At 36.8% G+C, this 8,401-nt stretch overlaps 1 long non-coding RNA gene across 2 annotated transcripts; it reads left to right on the forward strand.

The window, feature by feature from the left end:
- Positions 1 to 999: 999 nt before the first annotated feature.
- On the forward strand, positions 1,000 to 4,783 carry LOC110884545. 2 transcript variants are annotated; one of them, XR_002561282.2, is made up of 6 exons: positions 1,000 to 1,231; positions 1,616 to 1,672; positions 2,786 to 3,050; positions 3,157 to 3,308; positions 3,388 to 3,586; positions 4,470 to 4,783. It is a non-coding gene; the product is annotated as an uncharacterized LOC110884545 (long non-coding RNA). The 2 variants fall into 2 exon arrangements; XR_002561281.2 differs by lacking the exon at positions 1,616 to 1,672 and having other exon boundaries at positions 4,470 to 4,762.
- The last annotated feature ends 3,618 nt before the right edge of the window (positions 4,784 to 8,401 follow it).

Here is an 8,401-nt window from a genome sequence, read left to right on the forward strand (position 1 = left end):
ATAACCCGATTTTCCTAATAAAAGTAATAATATTAATATCAAATGAAAATGGTTACGTAATAAAAAATGATTGCGATACAGTTTCGAGTTCGGGTTGAAACCGCCAACCCGCAAACACGACCCGTTTAGCACCCCTACTATACCATACGATACCTAATTACACGATGCCACAATATAACATGTTTTATTATACAACACGATGTGATACCTATACTATACATATACAGATATATTATATGATCAAATGCTATACTATACCATACAATAGATCATGGTTGTGCATATTATATAATCTAAATTTGTAACATCTAGGTGCATTGCAGGTTGTATTGTTAGCTTTGAATGTTGGACAGTGGTTTATGACAAAACCAAAATAACATATTATTGCATCTCTTTTTGTACCCTGTGCTCTATAAAGTAGTACATTGGGTTAGTTCAATACTAGGGGTTGTATTAACCTGATGGTTTTACGTGTTTGTTTTTTTAGAAGAACATGTGTCCTTTTAGACATGTGTTATTTTGTTTTTTTAGTTTATAAACCTTTTAGATTTTTACTCTCATCTTCAACATCTCATCTCTCTAGACTTTTGGGATGTTGGCCCGCTGTTGCCCAGCGATTTCGACCGTCTGTGGCGGTGACATGTTAGTCTTTGCTGAATCTATTGTTCCAGTCGGTCGTTTTAGGTGTTTGGTTTGTCACTTGAACATCATTTCTCTTAGACAACTGTTCTTTTGTTGTGTTTGTCTCAATCTGGAGCTTTTGGTTATTTGGTCGTCGCTGCCGGGTGGCTCGACTCGTGAACAACACTCGTGTTTACTCATATATATTCATATAAAATATAAAATTTAATATTATATTCTTTCAAAAGTTTTTAATTTTATTTTTTTATAAAAGATAAAAAGTATTAACTTTAATTTTTACTCCCACCACTTACCCCCAAAAAAGTCTAATTTCCCACTCGTTTTCTCCCACCATTTACCTCAAAAAAATTCTAACTTCCCTCCTTTATTTTCCTTGACCTAAATCAATTCTCCTCTCAAAATTCATCCCTAGATCTGGTAAAACAACTGGCGGCCCTCTCATTCTCTTGGCTCTCCTCCCCGCGTTTCAACCCGAACCGAAGGAAGATGAATAAAAATCACAACCTTGCCATCTGATTAGCGATAGTCTTCTTCCATCCTAGACTTTAATCGGAGGTCTGAAAGCCAATTAAGGTCTGTTGTGATTGAGGTAAGTGTAAGAACCCTAATTTCTTGACATTGAATCTAAAAGCGTTCTGGTTGGACTTTTGAATTCAAAGATTGAACCTTTTATCTCCTATAATAATGTAGACATCAAAATCATTGTATGCGCTACAATAATTATGTAAACGCACATGTTAATTTAGTTTTTATCCCCACAATTAGAGTGTATGAACAGGGGTAAAAACTTTAAATTAATTTAAACTTAAAATAGATTTGATGGGTCATGGATTAACATATGAATGTTTTATTCTTTTTTAATATTTGTTTATATCGTTAATCGGTTAAAATGATTAGAGAAAAGATTTTGTAGGTGTTAGAATATAATTTGTGGATGGTATCACTTTGACATGTTTCATTTGTACTTTTGTAGATCTTGTATCATATTTTTTGTCATAAAGCACAAGCTGAATTTATTGACTTCATACAGGTGAGTTGAACTTTTACTTGTAAGACTATGGGGTATGGGGCGGGGGTTGGGTACAAACGCCCAAGTCACCACCCGGGTGGGCTTGGGTTTCGGCGTGGCCCGTTTGGCGTGGGATTCAGACTGGGTGTTGGGCGGGGCTACCCACATGACATGACGGAACCTCATTGGCCAAGAGCACTAGCCACGCCACCCCAGCCACGACCCACCATACTCCTTTGAAATTGGCTTTTGGTCTTGGGTGCCTCATACTCCATGTGTCGCACCATGCCCCCAACCCACGCCCCACCATACCCCACGGTCTAAGTCATCCATGTATATTTGTCCCCTTTTTTAGATAACCACACGAGTCAGAGTCACGTATGTATCTTTGAGACTATATATATGTGCAAAAACTAAGTTAACGCTGGTTTATATTCCATAATTACTACAAGTATGAACTTATTAACTTAATAGTTGCATCAAACGGATTTAAATACCCACCCTTTAGTATGAACATAAAGATCCCGTATCTTCCTAGTTGTCCAGTTCCCCACAAAGTCTTTAAATTTTAACTTTTGCCCATAAAAGGCAGTGCTGCATATTTTCATGGATCCCCCATTTATCCTTTACTTCAAATTCTAGAGGTGTTGTATAAGTTAGTGGTCAAATTTGCTATTGTAAAATGGCAGAATGAGGGAAAATGGGCTGTTGGTTGATCTTTAGTTAATGATCATGTGAAATAATACTTCAAATTTTATTGACGTTTAACATTCTTTTCAGTAAAGTACTTTAAGGAGGTTTCAAATTCACATTCAAATGTCTATCATGTCTATAAAATGAAGAAAATTAACATCTTTCTAGAAGGTTACCACTTCAACGCTTAAATCAGTCACTTATTAATGAAGAAAATGACATGGTATCTTTCAAATATGATGGCCCTCTCCTTGTATGGACATCACCCATCTTTTATTAGACAGGGAAAAGCCTAATAATAGCATGTTCATTAGTAGCTTGTTGTTGTATACTTATTATACTTTGAGATTTATCATTTCGTACTTACATTGTATATTATTTTCTATCATAGGGTTTGTCAATCTTATATTATCTATCTGATCCTTCTTGTTCTATATGCAGGGTGCATACATTAAGAATGGTAGTAAAGATAATTATGCTCATGGTGGTGGTAGTGATGGTGGTTGTGGTCTTTGTGGTGGAAAGATAAAGCAAGTTGCATAAGGGAAACACATTGATAGTGACATTGTTATCGATCTTGATCTTAGTGGAAAGATAAAGCTACGGATGCAAGGCGTAAAGTACCGGATAAAGGATACAATTTTGATATCCTATGTGAATTTCTACCTGATGGGATGCCCCTTGAGAAATGGAAACGAACGTGGCTGTAAGGAATTGAATAATATGTTTTTAACTTTTATTTCCTATATATATATTTTAGTAAATATCTTTACATTCAACACTTACAATTTACATTACTCCTTTTTATGTAGGACAAACAAGTGGGTAAAACAATTGGATACAAGAAAGTATTCCTACAGACCCACGCCACTAAGAAGTGAAAAAAGTGTTACAAGATCAGGAGATGAGCGAAAATGATTTTGATTCATTAGAGTTTGTTACCAACCATGCAAAATGTTCATATGTAAGCTCTCTTTTATCATTTATTTATAGTTATTGTATCACTTTTACCGGTTGAAAACATTAATTTGATAAAATTATAGGCCGTGTACACGTTACAAGTAAAAAAGTTGTATGGGGACAAGGATTGCGATGATTTAGCCGTGTAGTAGAGTCTGCTTCTTGAGTGTAAGGGTCGTAAGATGTTCGGCATAGGATCTTCTGCTCCTGTTTTTGTGGTGATTAGAAAACCATCTTCCAGAACTTGCAGGTCATACGATGATGCCTCGACAGTCGCATGAGGTATCATTATTGTTCTTGTTATTTTAGATATGGTCAACATTTTTAGGACATACCTGTTAGTGAAGGTAATAGTTTACGCCTAATTGTTGAGAGACTATTGATTTTGAGGGAATATTTTTGCCCCTCATTGTTAAGTTAATAGCTTATGCCTAATTGTTAAGTATCTTGTACGCTACATTGAGAACACACTTAGAGAACATGTTATGGACCTAGATTTTGTTTTTAATTGATTGAGTACAATGTATTGAAGGTAGATTGTTGTTTCATATATGGTGGTGGTTTTGAGGTTTGTGTTAGGTTTTAAATAGGAAGTATGAGTTTGCTGATATGGGTTTGTTGTTTGCTGATATTGGCGTGTCGGGTTGGGTCACGTGTCAAGATGGGTTCGGGTCAAAATGGGTTGGGTCGCGTGACAAGATGGGTTCGGGTTAAAATTTATTTTCTATATATACATACACATAGACATCTATATACACATACATACGTGAATTAGGAAATAGAATGTAAGTATGTAACAAAGTGACACGACTCGTTGGTACATTTTACATTATGAATGCGTGAAATTTCACATGGCCTTAACGATTTTCTCTTATTCTTGGATGACAAAACTAGCGGGTTGGGTTGCGAGTCAAAATGGGTGATATTGGTGCGGGTCGAAACTGTTGGTCTTTATGAGATTAGCGGGTTGGGTATGGCCATCTTGAAATAGAACAGATGTAAATAAGTAGGAAATAGAGTTATTCACTAGATGATAATAGGTTTGATCTAAGACATTTAACATTAATACGATATTTGAATATCGTATTATTGTTAAATGATATGTGAATTTTGACACTATGTTTTGTTAATACGTATTAATTATATCTTGTTGTACAACTTTTAGCTTCAAAAAGTTCAAGCGGAATTAGAAAGAGAGCGAGAGGCCCGACAAAACATAGAATCCCATTTCGAACAATTTCAACAAGAGCGCGAAAAAGAGCGGGCCGACCAAGCGGCATGGCAAAAAACTATGGAAGCCAAGCTGAAAACATCGGAAATAAGTAAAAACTCTGGTCTTGTTAAGTATTGGATTATTAAAGGTCGGATTAGTGCTTTTAATTAGTATTTTTTGTGCGTTTTGGAATGTTTTAAAATTTTCGGAATGTTTGGAATGCGTGGGAATGTTGTTTTAATATTTTTGGAATGTTTTAGAATTTTGCTGCAATTATTTTTAGAATATAAAATTAATTTTGCTGCATTTTTTCATAAAATTCGGTTTTATTTAATTTCTTTAATTTGTTACAGTTTGTTACAAATCTGTAGCAAATAGCTACAGGATATTTTTTTTTGAATTGTAGGTAATTTGTGGCAACCATCTTTTTCGGTTTGTAGGAATTTTGTCAGAACCTTTATTTTTTGTTTTTTTGGTTTGTAGGAATTTTGTTGCAACCTTTAAATTTTGTTTTTTTTTTGTTTGTAGGAATTTTGTCACAAAACTAAAAAAAAACCATCTTTGAGTTGTAGGAAATTTGTAGCAACATTAAAAAATATATTTTTTATTTGTAGAAAATTTGTAGCAAACCGTTAAGAGAAAGTTTTATAATTTTGTAGGAATTTTGTCGCCAAATAAAAATAATTATTCGTAATTATGGATAATTTTCTCATTAGTGTTATTAATTTTAAAAGTAAAATATCATAAAATAAAATACAAAAATAGGCATAATTGTGGAAGAATTGTAGGAAAAACATAAAAAACTGGCTTGTAGGTATTTTGTGGCAACGTTTGTGACGATATATTTTTGTCGAAAATTTGTGTGAAATTTTGTCATAATTTTGTAGCTAACCTTATTTTCGACAAGCTTATTTTGCATGAAACTTTTTGTAGCAAATTTGTAGATAAGACCCATTTCCTACAAATTTGCTACAAATTTGGCTGTCACAAAGTAGGCAGTTTTCTAGTAGTGATCGAGCAGAGGATTAATGGAGTTAAGATGGGGATCTATAAATTCAAAGTGAATATTGCCAAGTTTACGTTTGAAAATGCTGGATTGTTGGAGTTACAACAGCGGAAATGGAAGTCGCCGAAAAAACAACCGGTTCATATTCAGAAAACAAGAAATATACCATGTTCTCCCAAAAGGGTGGTGTCTCGAATAGTGATATGGTACGTAACTTTGGTGGTTCATGCTCCAATCAAAAGGTGAAAAAGGACGGGGAGAATGAAAAGGTTCTTGTGATTCAAGAAGAAACACGGGCGTTTCAGGAACTTCATGGGAGGGCTTTAGTTGGAAAGACGTGCGACTTGCAAACTTTAACCAGGATGGACCATTTATTTAAGGAAGAAGGTATGGTGGGGATGGAGATTATGTATATCAGAGGGCTGTCTCGAATGATGAAATTTTCCGATAAGGAGGAAGCATCTCAACTGCTGCTAAAGCCGGAAGTTTGGAGTCAGTGGATCACAAGATTGGATTTGTGGGTAGGTCAGGTGTTGTCGTTCGAAAGAGTGGTGTGGCTGAAGCTCCACGGGTTCCTATTCACCTTGCGGAAAACTGAGTTTTCGAATATATTGTCGGCATGTTCGGCTTTGTTGCGCATCCCTCCCAGCTCGATGCAAAGGATAATGACTTGTCAATAGAATGTGTAAGAAATTTAGTCAAATAGGAGATAAGATTAACGATTCCTTCACACTTAAATGGAAGGCTATAAGTTTTAAGATTTGGGTGCAAGAAGTAATCGAAAGCGGGGAGCCAGAGTGTTTGGGTAAGGTGTCTTGGACGAAAAAACAGGTACCTCTAGCACTATATAACAACCCGACTTTTTAAAGTCAAGGTACAAGTCAAAGTCTAAGTCAAAATCAAGGCATGTCAGCATTCAGATCTGTCATTTCTTGCTTAATCATTGCTTGTACTTTCGAACCTCGATAATCGATATATTAGTTAATGTTACTTTGATTACGATTTATTTTTGTGAAGTAACAATGTGATAAATGCTACTAAACGCTATTATACTAAACGCTATCACATCGCTATCGCATCGCAACTCGAATCGCAGTTATTGGTTTTGCTCTATGTGTGTGTGTGTTATTATGTCCATTACTTGTGTGCGACTTATATATGTTTTGGGGTGATTATTCGCAAACGCAATCGCAACGCGATCTCATCGCGAACTGGAACGCAAGTTTACTTTTTATGTCTTTTGGGAGTTATCTTATTTGTGTAACTAATGTGTAATACTATTGCATCGCTTACCTGCAACTCGCTAAAACGCAACGCAACGCCCAGCGCACGAAACGAATGTCAGAAAACTAACTCACACGCGCTGTCCGACCGAACGACTATTCGATCAAATGGACATCCGACCGGATGACCATGCGATCAGATGGCCATCCGATCGAACAGCCGACCGACCCAATCACTTTACACCGCCATTCTCACCTTCACCTATAAATACCCCTCCTGTCACATCCACTGTTCATTGATGTGACAGCTCCGTCCGACCAGTGCACTCTCAACCACTTTTCTCTCGATTTCTCGCGATTCTTGTAAGTTTTCACTCTAAATTTTGTACTTTCAACATCAGCACACACTTTCTCATCATCTTCTCCAACAAATCTTACATTTTCACCGTGAAATCACCTGATTTGGGTTGTTCTTGAGTGACGTCACCATGGGTTCTTATGGACATTGAAGTGTGACCTTATCTCATCAAGAACGGTTCGATCTGAAGGATTTCCACATGTTTTTACACTGATTTCTTCTAAATCTAAACATTTTCAATCTGTTTCAAACTTTTCTTCAACATCTTTCACTTTTCACTCAAAACCGTTAGACTCCGGGATCGTTCGGGCTCTCTACTCATTCTCTAGTGGAGAACCGGTCTGAGAATGGATTTCTACCAAAGAGACGACCGACTCACGGGTTGAACATGAAACTCTGTCAAGAACAGTTAAGTCAGGTCGAACGGGGTGATTCCCGTCCGATCGAATGAGTTGGACTTGATGTGATTTCCGTTGTTTAACACGCCGTCATGCCGTCTCCGTCAAACCGCAAAACTTTCTAACTTAAAGTCTTCAAACAAAACAGTCGCTCAAACAAATAGTCATCCGATCGGACGACCATCCGATCGAACAACTATTCGACCAGGTGACTTGTAATCTCAAACACTTGAACAATTTTCAAAACTTCAAAGATTATCAGCTTTCCATCGAATAGCCATCCGATCGAACGACCATCTGTCCGGATGACCATCCTATCGAATGACTTTATTTATACTACAACGAAAACTTCAAAAGTTCAAACATTTTACAAACACACTCCTTCAGTCGAATGACCAACCGCCGAATGGTCATCCGTCCGGATGACCATCCGTCCGGACGGTCATCCGATCGAACCGTCATCCGCCCAACCATCTAAACGACACACTGTTTTACACATTGTTCAACGCTTATACTGCCGTACTGTGATCAGGCTAATCCCTTAAGCAATCCCTTCAATCCAAGACTGTGTTTATTTACTAAACACGATCTGTGAGTATACTCGATCCCTTTTTGCTTAACGCACTTTTGGGTGTTACAAATGTTACTTATATCAAATCACGTCGATATACAACGCAACCACTTTTTTCACGCTAACCGCTCTCGCATGTTATACGTGATATTAGATGAATGCTTGTATGTTATGTTTACACAGTGATTGTTTCCTGACACCTTAGCAACGATAGTACTATAGTTTGGACTCAGCACCTGTCGTGGACAAGAGTTGTTAAGGATTTTACTTCATGTGTCACAGTGGTGATATGTGTTGCGCATTCTACAACTCGCAGTCATGTCTGTGC

This window comes from Helianthus annuus, chromosome 7 (assembly GCF_002127325.2).
Source record: "Helianthus annuus cultivar XRQ/B chromosome 7, HanXRQr2.0-SUNRISE, whole genome shotgun sequence".
NCBI classification, from domain to species: Eukaryota; Viridiplantae; Streptophyta; class Magnoliopsida; order Asterales; family Asteraceae; genus Helianthus; species Helianthus annuus.